Here is a 15,523-nt window from a genome sequence, read left to right as displayed (position 1 = left end):
AAAATATTTCGCCCCAACCTTTGCAAAGAGAAAATATAAAAAAATTAAAAAGCCAGTTTACGAAACTCGAAAGTGTATAAATGAATAAAGATTAAAATACACAAAGTTCTAGTAATTAGACATGTCCATCCTAAGATGATGACATATGTTTTTTTCCAAAAGTATCAAGTAATGTTAAGTAAAATTACTTTAATACCTCCTTTAGGCCCGACATGGCCAGGCGTGTTAAGGCGTGCGACTCGTAATCCGAGGGTCGCGGGTTCGTATCCCCGTCGCGCCAAAAAACATGCTCGCCACTTCAGCCGTGGGGGCGTTATAATGTGACGGTCAATCCCACTATTCGTTGGTAAAAGAGTAGCCCAAGAGTTGGCGGTGGGTGGTGATGACTAGCTGCCTTTCCTCTAGTCTTACACTGCTAAATTAGGGACGGCTAGCACAGATAGCTCTCGAGTAGCTTTGTGCGAAATTCAAAAAAACAAACAAACAGATCTCCTTTATCATACAGCAACATCATATTACCTAGTTCAAGGTTATCTTTATTGGTCATCCAACCATTACAGTGGTTTTAATTGTTTATTGATTAAACTATGTAACAAATTTTTAACTTTTTCGTGTTCCTAGGCATAATAAACTATGTAACAAATTTTTAACTTTTTCGTGTTCCTAGGCAGAAAGTGTTATCTCCAATTGTTTATGCCTAAAGTAAATGGAAAAGAACTATTTTTCTCTTCAAACTTTTGCTTTCTTGACCTGAGAGCGTATAACGAAAACATGATAGGAGACTATATAAGGGGGCTGATGCGCAAAAGTGATTTACATTACAGATGTAAAACTCGGAAAACTACTCACTTCTAAACATTTTTGTATAACTTTAGTATAAATACATGTAAATCTTGATTCATATGTTGTTTTATTCAGACATTATGTAAATGGAAATGTGCAAATTTGTCCGTTTTTACATAGAAAATAGGTTAATTTCTAAATTTCATTATCCAGGTCACAAAAAGCAAAGTTTGAAGGGAATAATGGCTATTTTCTGTACTTTTACAACATAAGCAATTAAGAACTAACACATACTATCCAGGAACAAAATTTGTGTTACATAGTGTTATTTGGAATTAATCACAAAGCTATAATGGGCTATCTCTGTTCGGCCCACCACGGTTTTTAGTAGTGTGAGTCAGTAGACATACCGCTGTGCCGCTGGGAGGGTCTAGTAGTTTGAAAATGCTAGCTAAGGATCTTACATTTTCTGATCATCAGGTATTTACAAAAGTTACATAACATCTAGTTTATAGTTGTATTGATTGAACATCCAACCATTACAGTGGTTGTAAATGCTAGTTAATTATGACCCTTTTCTAACCATCTAATACTTACAGAAGATTCATACTTCCTTCTTCAAGATTATCTTTATTAACCATCCAATACTTGCAGTAAATGAATAAGCCAATTGAGATTCTTCTACTTATAACCATCTAGTACTTGCAGAAGATTTATACGACCTAGTTCAATATTATTCTTACTTTCAAAACAAATTTAAAGTAGTTTGAAAATGCTAGTTAAGGGGATTTTTTGACCATCCAGTTCTTAAACTTGTTATTATCAAACTAATCTAAGATTATCTTTACTGGTCATCCATCTCTTACAGAGGTTTAAATATACCAGTTGAGAAACGTCTTTTTTCTAACCATTCCGTAATTGCAAGTGATTTCTAATCTCAAGTTTAAAATCATCTTTAGTGACCTTTCAGAATCTGGTTCATTACTTACAAAACGTTCACAATACCTAGATCAGAATAATGTTATTGGCTATACAAAAAATACAGTGGTTAGAAAATGCTTGACTGGGATTTACTTTTTATAACCATTCGATACTTCATAATACCAAGTTTAATACTATCTTTATTGACCATCTAACAATTACTGTAGTTTAAAAATACTTGTTGAGGATCATCTTTTTTTCTAACAATCTAGCAACAAGAAAAAGTTCATAATGACATTCATCTATTACAAATGTTAATGGTGGATCGTCTTTTATAATCAATCAGTTATTATAGAATTTCTATAATAAGTAGTTTAAGATTATCTTTATCGACTAATCAATTATTGTACTGTTTTAAAATTCTACTTAAAAAAACTACTATTTCATACTAATATATTGGTCTTTAACTATTGTAGTGATCTGCAATGGCTAATTGAGAATCTCCTTCCATAACCACCAATAAAGTAGAGGAAATCAATTATATGCAATGTAATATTGTCTTTATATGTCAACTAACTAATGCAGTAGTTTAAAATGTGAATTGAAAATCTTCTTTTTACAAACATCCAGTTCTGATTGGAGTTTTACGTTTAAAGCATTTTTATCGGCCATCTCATGTTTACGTGAATTGAAAACGCTAACTTATGATCTCTCATTTCTAACCCTTAATTCATACACAAGATTCATAGCACATAGTGTAAAACTATATTTATTAACCATCTAATCGTTACAGTAGTTCGAAAATATCCTATTGAAGATCTTCTATTTGGAATCATACAGTACATGGATCGTCTAGTTGATGATTTTTATTGCCATTTAGCACTTACAGAAGTTTTAAAATTCCTAATTTAGGATCATATTAACTGACTATTCAATGCAGAGATTTAAAATGCTTAATTCAAAATCATTTTTATTGGCCACCACCCTATGAAGACATTTCACAATACCTGATCCAAGATCATCTTTTTTGACCACCACCCTATAAAGACATTTTAAAATACCTAATTCAAAATCATCTTTAATGACCACCACCATGTGAAGACACTTTAAAATATCTGATTCAGGATAATCTTTATTAACCACCACCACCCTGTGAACACATTTTAAAATACCTAGTTCACGATTATCTTTATTAACCACCTAGTGAAAAGTTTTAAAATACCTACTCTACGATCATTTTTACTAACCATCCAGCACAGAAGCTATAAAATATTCACTTACTTTTCTTCCTATTCTCATCCTACATATTTTGACAAGTATATCATCATACTATGTAGCTACAATGAATAACATTTTAGTGATCATAATTTCAATTGAAAGTGTTTTAAAACAGCAATATGTGTATACGGAACTATTTAAAAACGAACTTTAAAGACACTGAATAAAATATTTTTTGACAAAGTTCTAAGTAGTACTTAGATATTTACTTTCTTCGACACAGTTTTTCTTGTGAAAAGTATTATGAAGCAATTATCAAAAACATATAAATCAGAACAAAATGTTAAGAATTAGAGAAAGAAAATATGTAGCAGTGAATTTAACTCACACAAATAAATTCTCGTTTCGAAGTTTTTAAAAGTACATAAATTACTTTAAATAATAAAATACAGTCATAAAATTTAATTGAACTGATCTAAAGTAAAACAGTAAGGTGATAGTTTGGTAAATAAAAATCAATAACGCTTGTTCTTGCGAAGACATCTTTTGGTAGGTTTTAGACCCTCGTATAAAGAATCGTCTAAATATTAATCATCTTGTGTGAAATATACAATATCAATATGCAAGGCCAACATCTGAACATTTCTTTTAGAGACACAAGTTTATGCGAAAAGGACTATCAAACGTTGATAACACATAAAACGTCAGGAAAAAAATATTATGAAATGAAAACAGTACGTCGGTTTATATTTCTGAACCACCAGGCTTTAATATTACTTATAATGTATGGAGCATAAAGAAAAATAACTTTCAATAACACATCCAGATATTATTAAATCGGATGAGGTCGAGATTTGGGGGAAATTATTTTACATACAAGCCTAGTGTGATATTTATCTTCTTAATCGATAAAGTTGTTACTTATTTCGGAGAAATAACAAAATAATCAATTATTTTAAAATCGGTAACAGCGTTGACGTTTCTCCCTCAACAGGTTTGAACTCAGATAATCAGTTCAGAGAGTCTACACTAGAACTGTTCGTTTAGATATATTCGTTGTTAAATGGTGATAAAACGACGAACTAGGTTACTTGGAATTAACGAAATATTTAAAACGTTTAAATATAAGTAACTAGGTTATTTGGAATTAACAAAATATTTAAAACGTTTAGAATATAAGTAATTAGGTTATTTGAAATTAACAAAATATTTAAAACGTTTAAAATATAAGTAACTAGGTTATTTCGAATTAACAAAATATTTAAAATGTTTAAAATATAAGTAACTAGGTTATTTGAAATTAACAAAATATTTAAAATGTTTAAAATATAAGTAACTAGGTTATTCGGAATTAACAAAATATATAAAATGTTTAGAATATAAGTAACTAGGTCATTTAAAATTAACAAAATATTTAAAACATTTAGAATATACGTAACTAGATTATTCAAAATTCACAAAAGCTAAATTATATCTCTTTTAAGGAGAAAGATTAAATAATATCAAAACTTCAAAAAATTATAGTAAGGAAGGAGAAAGATGAATTAAAATCCAAATTAATATATATATATACATATACAGCTAAACCTACAAGTAATATATATATATACAGCTAAACCTACAATAAATATATATATGCAGCTAAACCTACAATTCTTTTCGTTTTTCTCTTTTCTGTTATTTTATACTAGATTCGTGACATAAAAGGTGAAATTTTACAGATAATTATAATAAAAAGTTAAAATACCACTTTTTAACAAAACAAATTATCCGAACTAAATACTTATCAAAATGTACAAACATAAAATGTTTGTATAGTAAGAAAGAAGAATAATTAATTAAAATAAAAATTAATAAAACTATAGTAAGGATGAAGAAGGCTTGAATTAAATGGAAATGAGTAAAACTACAGTAAGGATGAAGAATGTTTGTTTTGAATTTTCGCACAAAGCTATTCGAGGGCTATCTGCGCTAGCCGTCCCTAATTTAGCAGTGTAAGACTAGAGGGAAGGCAGCTAGTCATCATCAACCACCGCCAACTCTTGGGCTACTCTTTTACCAACGAATAGTGAGATTGACCGTCATATTATAACGTCCCCACGGCTAAAAGGGCGAGCATGTTTGGTATGAACGGGATTCGAACCCGCGACCCTTGAATTACGAGTCGAACGCCTTAACACACTTGGCCATGCCGGGCCAGGATGAAGAAGGTTTGAATTAAATAGCAATGAGTAAAACTACAGTAAGGATGAAGAAGGCTTGAATAAAATAGAAATGAGTAAAACTACAGTAAGGATGAAGGGGGCCCTCAGATTACGAGTCTACCGCCTTAACCCACCTGGCCATGCCGAGCTATAATTCCATAACTATGATTTCTAAATAAATATTTCGTGATTCTGAAAGTAACCACCATAACCTTGTTTCTGAGAGACATTTTAGATAAAAATACGTTAAATGTTCAAAAGTTATTTAAAAATTAAAATGCCTATTTTACCATTCTAAGTAAGCTCGTAAAAGATTGTGTCAAAAAGCTGTTACGTATGCAAGACAGCACAGATGTGCGGAATTAACTCGTAGGTATGGATTGATTGGAACAACCTCTTGTGCAACAAAATTATAAGCTAATCACAGTTCACCTCAAGAATATTACTATATAGCTAATGTGTCAAATTCATGTTCTATTTCTTGAATCGTAAAATATAACTTACTGTATTTACAAGCTACTCTAAATATTGTTGTAATGTATGTTATTGTATGTAGTATTTTTCGCTAAACATGGTTCGTTTGACACAAGGAGGATTAAGAAATAAATCTGGTCGTTTAACATTCTGTTGAAAAGCAATTTCTGGAGGTTCCCTTTTTACACTTCACTCTTTAGTCAGTAAACTTGTCGTTAGTAAATATGAGTAGATAAAATAAGCAGTGAATGAAGTTTTATTAAGCTAATTTTAGTGAAGCAAAATTGAAAACGAAGTGTTTTTATTTTCTTTTGTTTACACATAAGCTTAGGACAAGAAGAGGTCCGTTGGTCCCTCTAAGCCATCCTATCCACAAAAGTAAACTTTAAAATGAAAATAAAAATAGCAAAATCATTCCTTATCATTCAAATATGTAACAATCATTCCCTCAAACCTTCTGAAATTAATTGCTTACACTACATCTGAATGTAATCCAATCGTCCTGTTAGAAAAATAAAGTTAGGTTAGCTGAAAATGACTCCTATTTTGCCAAAAGTTCGTCTTCGTATGTTCCTGCCATTCTTGCCATAATACTTGTTTTTCTAAGAGAAAACTATTTTAAAGCATACTTTCAATTATTGCGTTTACTGATATCTGCTCGTGCTGATAACAGTATTATCCAAGTTGTTTCTATATTCTTTACATTCGTGCCGCCCTTTAAACCTGCATCTATATACAGCTGCGGATGTAGTAGTATAACGCCCTAAAACAAGTGTTATGTATACATCTATGGACATCATGAAAGCAAAATACATTCAGTATCTGTTTACATTTTCTGTATACTTCAAAGACTGCAGTTATTCAGTAATTTCATCTTTTCCTGGTTGAAGAACCTTCACGTTGATCACTGTCCGTATGAAATAATAAAAACGATTTTATCGTTTTCTTTATTCAAAATACAAGTTTCATTAAACTAAATATTGATTCGTTTTTGTTGGTACGTTTTTCTTAGTAATTATATATTAGAGAAGAGATGTTTAAGCTATTTCTAGTTAGTGCATATGAATGTTATGTTTTACTTTACAAGCCTGTGATGGTTACTGCTTATGGTATGGCATTTTATTTTTGTGGTGTTGTGTTTATAGGTACGTAAAATAGGAAAAGGCGTATAACTCATGACTGGCTTGTCTCAAAATAACGAAGTATGGTAGGTGTGCACAAACTCCCATAACTTCCAAACATTATCAAGTGAAAAGGAAAATGACGTCATTATGCCAAAAATGACGTCATACCGACTGAAAATCGATTTCCACGAATTTTTATGGCGTTTTATTCGCCAAAAAGTATAGACGAGATATTCTGTTATTGCATTTTTAACCCAGATTGACGTCATACTTACTAGAATTAGATTCACTCACATTTCTATAGTTTTTTGTTGTTTTACTAGCGTATATATAGCTGAATATCACTGATTTTATTTCCGAACAAAAGTTACTTTGTACTTGATAAAATACTGTTTCAGCAATTTTAAAAACTAGATTTTCTGACAAGTCAGTTAACAGTACACTTTGTTATTATATTACCTTATACGTATAATGAATGCAATTGTTTTGGACTTATTATTTTTAATACATCACGAAATTAATTATGTTTGTTATGTTATTCTATAGTCCAATCAAATAATTTCTATAATCTTGAATATTTAACATATTTGTAACATGTAAGACTATGGTCTGCTTGCTAGCTTCCACTAAACATGGAGACTGTGATGTTATACTGCGCTGCTAACCACTTCTAAGAAAACAAACAACAACAGTAAAAGTTCTACGTATAATGCCCATTTTTGAGAAACCAAAATGCTTTCTGAGAAAGACTTCAGTATCGAGTCCATGAACAGAAAAGATAAAAAACAACTACACAAGTTATTTGCCTTTTCAAGCTGAGACATGCAAAAAATGTTACAATAGAGTGAACTACTATTATGTCTTTAATACTGACAATCTTCATATTAAAAGTGAGTAACTTTAATGCAAGTTATTTTTGCTATATTATAAAATATTACTCACCCGTTGCTGCCCTCCAGTGGCACAGCAGTATGTCTGCGGACTTGTAATACTAGAAACCTTGTTTTGATACCCGAGGAGGCCAGAGCACAGATAGCCCATTGTGCAGCCTTGAGTTTAATTTCAAACAAACAAATACCCACCACTTTTCCACATTTAAGTGGGAAGAAATAAACATTATACAAATATTGAAGCAAAGAACAGAAAATAGGTAAATGTTATAAGAGAAAATATTCGAAAATCTGAGGATTGCGGACTCGAATCTCTGTCGCACCAAACATACCTGCCCTTTCAGCCATGGAGGTGTTATAATGTGAGGGTCATTCCCACTATTAGTTGGTAAAAGAGTAGCCCAAGAGCTGGCGGTGGATGGTGATGACTAGTGACCTTCTCTCTAGTCTTACACTGCTAAATTAGGGACGGCTAGCGTATTTAGCCATCGGGTAGCTTTGCGCGAAATTCAAAAACAAACAATAAGGATGGCATTGCGAAGAGAGCCTTTCAATAAGTTGGCGCATAATGTTGAAACAATAAACAAATGGTCAGTTTAAGGCTGACCATATTTCAAAGAACACAAGGATCAAAGTTGAAGGCGTAAAGTTTGTTTGTTTTATAAATGCACTGGGCAAAGACATAATAAGTACGATTGCCATTTTACAATTTTCCGCTATTGTATAAGTTAAAATTACATTTAGAAAGACTATAATTGTGGTAATTATTATGAAACAAAACTAACAGTTTATCATCTTCAATTGAAAATAGCGAAGTTTATGCTTAAAATATTAAATTAAGATAAAATTGACAGTAAATAGTATGACAGAGAGCGCTATTAGCTGTCTACAAAATCCAACAATAATTTTATCTAAGGTCTAGTATATAGTCCTATCTACATCAGATTGATTAAGTTTCGCAAACGAAATAAATTGGACAATTTTGTAACTGAATAAACTTCTGTATTGAGACAGTTCTAGTTATATTCCTCAAGAAGGTAATCTTGGAAAATGAATGGAGATTCTATTCTCTAGTTCAGGATAAAGTAAGCAAGATTACTATTAATTAGTACTTCAGTGCGAATTAACTGACACCTACGCATCAATGATACCTTAGAGGTAAAGGTAAATAAGTTAGTGATTATTTGGTAATAAGTTGTTATGGAAAGTAATATACACTGCTGGCCAAAATCTTAAGGCCAATAAGCCCCCCGCTAGTACAGCGGTATGTCTCAGGATTTACAACGCTTAAATCAGGCGTTCGATTCCCTTCGGTGGACTGAGCAGATAGCCCCTTGTGTCTTTACTATACGAAAAACACACACACACACACTTAAGGCCAATAAACACAAAGAAAAAAAGACACATTTTACGTTGTTAGATTCAACCCCTTATTTGAGTAAAGCTTCGAAAGACGAAAATGAGAAAATAAAAATATTTTTTAGCATTTAATAGGGAAAATGTGAACATTATGAAATTAGCCTAAATACTAGTTGTTCAAAAGTTTAAGACCATACTGAAGCGTTAATCGGTAAACACGTAACGAAATTTTCTCATTTGTATTCAAATGAAAGTTAGATTAGAATTTTACTGTTAATCCACACGAATTTATATACATATATATAATCTAAAACAAAAGTAAAATATTTTGAAACTTTGTAAAAAGGTAAAACGTAAATTTGCAATTTTAATGATAAAATAACGAATACATTCATGCGCAGAATCTAAAAACCGACGGACAAATATTTTTAAAATCATAAAAAATAAAGACAAGATATGAATTTCGGCGGTTTAACTACGAATACATGTGTATACTATTCTCTCAAAACAATCTATTTGTATGCCTACTTATAATTGGAAAACCGCTGGACCGATTGTCATCAAACCCAGGTTGACATAAATAGATCTGCATTCGGATCTTAACCCTTATGTTACCTTCCCGGTTCTCTGTCTCCCCCGTGCATTGTGTCCACTTTTAAATAGCGAACAGCTGGACCCATTGTCACTAAACCTGGCATGTACCCTCAGAACCTCGAGGGGGTGGGGTGACATAGGCGAGTGGGTATCCGGATCTGACTTCTGACTTCCTCTCTAGCTTCCACCAGTATTAAATGGATATGCCATCTATACACATATATAAACTAAAAACTATTGATCAAATGTTCTGAAAGCATTATCATTATCACTCACCACGCTTCTCTTGCTACTTTTTCACAACGAAAAGTGTGATTGGGCATCCCATTACAACGCTTCAACGGCTGAAAGAATGACTATGTTCGATAAAAGGATTTAAACATGCTATTTGCAAATTGCAAATCGAGCGTCCTTAACCACAAAGCTATGCAACGCTTCCGCAAGATAATGATTTAAATTAATACATAAATTAAAACAATTTAAATGGTGAAGCGTAAAATAAGAACATTATCAAATGACGGACGAACAATCATTTTAGAAAAAAACGTAAAAGCTGAGGAATTAAATTATGTATGTGTGTGTGTGTATGAGGAATATATATATACAATCGTTTGTATTTGTCATTCAGCCTTTCCTATATATATATATATTTAGTGGTCTTACAAAACTGAGTCTCAGTTGACACTTTAAAGTGAGCCACAGGGCATTAAAATAATCCAAGTGTTTCGTAAACCATAGTTGGACCTTAAAAAAGACACCTAGATATTTCAATCGTGTAAAGAAACAACAGACAAATTTAAGCTACCTAATTAAAACAGCTTATTACGTGCTGGCTGTAAGTATTTCAAAGCGTCATTAATAAAATGTGGAACAGCTTACAAGTCAATGGTAATGTGTCTGGAACACCTAGACAAGGCAGATAATCGTTCATAATAATAGTACACAGCTGCTATCTGTCGATTACAGTTCGATATAATCTTGAGATACCTGTTCCAAGACTGAATCAGTTGTTCGTAGCCACAGCTGTACGCCATACAAGTCTACAGATAGTCACAAACAGACTTCATAAGGTAGGTATGCAAGCCCAGTGAGGTTCATTTCACAATAAGTCTTTTTTTTACAAACTGTTTGTGCTTCCTCATGCAATCACACAGCAAGCACACGTTCCCTATGAAGAAAACTTGGAACAAATTCACCATAATTTCATAAAAATAGCGTGATTCATGCGGTAATTTTGGAAGTATAGTGGAATGAGTAACGGTAGACTTGCCACTTTCTACATTATACAGGATTACAAGGAACACATCGTACGACCCTTTATACTTCCAAGAAGAAGTACAAATGGCCCTGACTTTGGCTTAATGAATGAACCAACGTAACACAGTGAACAATCTTCATCCTCATAGGGGCCTGGCATGGCCAAGCGCGTAAGGGGTGCGACTCGTAATCCGAGGGTCGCGGGTTCGCGACCGTGTCGCGCTAAACATGCTCACCCTCCCAGCCGTGGGGGCGTATAATGTGACGGTCAATCCCACTATTCGTTGGTAAAAGAGTAGCCCAAGAGTTGGCGGTGGGTGGTGATGACTAGCTGCCTTCCCTCTAGTCTTACACTGCTAAATTAGGGACGGCTAGCACAGATAGCCCTCGAGTAGCTTTGTGCGAAATTCAAAAAACAAACAAACAAATCATCCTCATAGAACACACACAGGATACTCTTAGACGATACTTCACGTTCCATCAGTATACTCCAGAATATCATAAGGTATAAACATGTAAAGCCATCACTATGAAACCTTCAACTACGAATTTAAACTAACTAATAAATTATTTGCATTTCAGATCAAAAAACGTGTCAACAGATATCCTAATCGCATATAAATGGTTTGGTGAAAGTTATCTACAGTATTTTATAATTATGGGTTTGTTTTTCTGTAGCTTAGTCATTGCAAATAACATTTATCCTTTCACAGGTTTGAGCTGCTTTCATCAGATAGAAAATAGAAAACGTTAACTTGCTAGTATCAGTTTTGCTTCTTCACGAAAGTCATTTGATTGAACTAAGCTTGCATATTCATAATAAAAGATTGGTTTGTTTGTTGTTTAAGAAAAAACAACAGAATGAGTTATCTGTGTTATGCCCCCCATGAGTAAAGAAACCAGGTTTTTAACATTATAAACCTTCAGAGTTACTGCTGAGTCACTGTGGGTCCATAGTTTGGTTTTAATCACAAAGATTCACAATGGGCTGTCAGTACTGTGCTCATCACAGGTATTGAGCCCCGAATTTTAGTGACTTAAGCTCGCAGACGTACTGATTACCGATGAGAGTGAGGAAAGCATAATATAAAGGAATTAATTAACTAACAAAAAAGTTTATTTTTGTGTTCATTTGATGATATAAGTGTGGATCATAGTTATAAGACTATGAGCGTCGGAGATGATAGATAGCAGATACTTTTGTAATTATTATAGCAAAATATATAGAAGTCAGTGACGGAAATTCTATTTAGATACTTTAATTCTTAAACCATGAAAAATAACCAAGTGAAATAATTGATACGATGAGACTGTTTCCATTTGAACGTAAAATAAGTAATTAGATGGCTAACTTGCAGTTACTACAGTAAAATAAAACTAGGTCGGGTATAAATTTGTATTTTTATTCATGTGGTTTTTCACTGCAAAACACGTAAACAAGAGTGTAGGAGCAAATCTTATATTCATGATGAGCTAAAAACACATACGTCCAAAAAGTCTTGATAAAACTGGAGCATATCTTATATTCATGATGTGCTAAAGACACATAAGTCGAAAAAGTCTTGATAAAACTGGAGCATATCTTATATTCATGATGTGCTAAAAACACGTAGGTCCCAAAAAGTCTTGATAAAACTGGAGCAAATCTTATATTCATTGTAGTAACGTGTATGAACATAAGAAATAATTATTTCATGCAATCCCTGAATATTTAAACATCACATTAATAGAAGTGAAAATTAGCTGTAAGCGTTTATATAGTAATTTCAAACATGTTACAATAACCTAAACATACATTCAAAAGTTTGATTTAACAGAGATTTTTATGTATTGTAATAGCAGACATGAACAGAAGGTATGAAGTGATGTCGAGAAAACCCACTTGTAGAGAAAATATATATGTGTAAAAACGGCTTGTTTGGGTTGAGAATTTTTTTTACGTAAAAAAATATATTCTCAACCCAAACAAGCCGTTTTTGCATATATAGAAGGTTGGAAGGTTTGTATGTATGTTACTCAACGACCTGAACATTATCTGTAAATGTTTGTTTATAGTGTTGTAAATAACAGAGTAACAACCCTAAACAACAGCTGTGAAGTTTGACAGTAATTGTGCATTTATAAAAGTAACACAGGTCAACATCTATCTGCTCGAAAGCTTCGATGGAAATTACGTATCTTATTAATGAACCCGCACATCAGACGTTAAAGTTCGTTTCTAATTTTGTATATATGAAGAAACAAATATTAACATTGTATTCAAAAATCCCACACTAATGATACTAACAAACCTGAAAATCAGCTATAAAAATATGTTAATAATTATTTATAAACATATGCGTGACATAACAAACCTGAGCATCAGCTATAATAACATGTTAATTATCATTTATAAACATATGCGTGACATAACAAACCTGAGCATCAGCTATAATAACATGTTAATTATTATTTATAAACATATGCGTGACATAACAAACCTGAGCATCAGCTATAATAACATGTTAATTATCATTTATAAACATATGCGTGACATAACAAACCTGAGCATCAGCTATAATAACATGTTAATTATTATTTATAAACATATGCGTGACATAACAAACCTGAACATTAGCTATAATAATATGTTAATTATCATTTATAAACATATGCGTGACATAACAAACCTGAGCATCAGCTATAATAATATGTTAAGAATTATTTATAAACATATGCGTGACATAACAAACCTGAGCATCAGCTATAATAACATGTTAATTATCATTTATAAACATATGCGTGACATAACAAACCTGAGCATCAGCTATAATAACATGTTAATTATCATTTATAAACATATGCGTGACATAACAAACCTGAGCATCAGCTATAATAACATGTTAATTATTATTTATAAACATATGCGTGACATAACAAACCTGAACATTAGCTATAATAATATGTTAATTATCATTTATAAACATATGCGTGACATAACAAACCTGAGCATCAGCTATAATAATATGTTAAGAATTATTTATAAACATATGCGTGACATAACAAACCTGAGCATCAGCTATAATAATATGTTAATTATCATTTATAAACATACACATAACAAACCTGAACATCAGCAACAAAACTCTGTTTATAATAATTTATAAACCTGTACGTGATATAACATATCTGGATATCAGCTATAATGATATGTTCATTATTTTTAAACATATAGTAAGATGACGAGCCTGAACATCAGCTATAATGATATGTTAATTACTTATAAACATATACGTGACATAACAAACCTGAACATTAGCTATAATATGTTAATTATTTATAAACATATACGTGACATAACAAACCTGAACATGAGCTATAATGAAATGTTAATTATTTATAAACATATATGTGACATAACAAACCTGAACATCAGCTATAATATGTTAATTATTTATAAACATATACGTGACATAACAAACCTGAACATCAGCTATAATGAAATGTTAATTATTTATAGTTATTTATAAAGATATACCTCACATAACAAACCTGAACATTAGCTATAATGATATGTTAGTTATTTATAAAGATATACCTCACATAACAAACCTGAACATTGGCTGTAGAAGTAATTTCGATAACGTTGTAGCGATCGGATATCAATCATTGTAATGCATGGTTAGTAGCCTATACAGTCAACACATTCTAATTATTAATTACTAGTTTTTGTTAATAGGTACTAATTACTTTGTGTCCTATATTTCGGATGTTGATATTCTCATGTTTTAAGGAAGTGCTGAGAAGAAATATATTTATTTTGGAGATGGCTGGGATATGATCCTGGATATTCTCCATAAAAACGTCTGGTGTGCTACATATTAAGATAAGACCAATTAAACTTTGAATTGAATAACTAATTGAATGGTTATCGAGGGGAATATCCAAATTTTATTGTATTTTACATTAAATTGACTGTATTTTCAGTTAAGCAAGTGTAAAAGCTTCTTTAATCTTTAGTTTTCTCTTGTTTGTTTCATATCCTATTATCTTCTTATTATTCTATTTCATTATATGATTGTTGTTTTATTTCATGATGGGCTATATTACACATAGATCGGTATCAAAACCCTTGTAGCCCTGTCATGTTTCTGTATTCTAGCTTTTGATTTCTTCTTATTTCTGTATTTTACTATAAGGAATGCTGTAAATGTACTCTCAGTTGGATTTTTAAGTAGTATAGTGTGTACTAATTGTAATTATATTGCGTTTTGGCTTCATAGAAGTTTTTGACTTTGGGAAATATGGCTTTGTGAATGTGTGTGTTTGTCTACCTGTAGTTTTCTTTCTGCTTGTTACTGGTTTTCGTATTTCTTTTTCTATTAGTAATCAAATGTTCAAGGTATTCATTGTGGAGGAGCATTTGTCTTCCTTTTTCTTACCATCTTTTGTATTAATAAGTTTGCTCATTCTGGAAGCTTGAAAGTCTATGGAATCTGTCTTTACACTGTTGTGGTGGCTTCTTACCCCTATCATAGCTAATGATCCATATTTTAACAGTATATAAGTTTTAAGTACTTAATATTATAAGGCAGCATTTATAAAACCTTGAATTTCCCCCAGTGTGAGAAATGTGACACATTTTCTCTAGGTATTCCTTGTTTTTATAGCCCCCAAGTGACACAGCGATATATCTGCAGACTCAAATTGCTATAAACCA

The sequence above is a fragment of the Tachypleus tridentatus genome, chromosome 10, assembly GCF_004210375.1.
Source record: "Tachypleus tridentatus isolate NWPU-2018 chromosome 10, ASM421037v1, whole genome shotgun sequence".
Lineage (NCBI taxonomy): Eukaryota > Metazoa > Arthropoda > Merostomata > Xiphosura > Limulidae > Tachypleus > Tachypleus tridentatus.
This window is presented reverse-complemented; position numbering follows the sequence as displayed.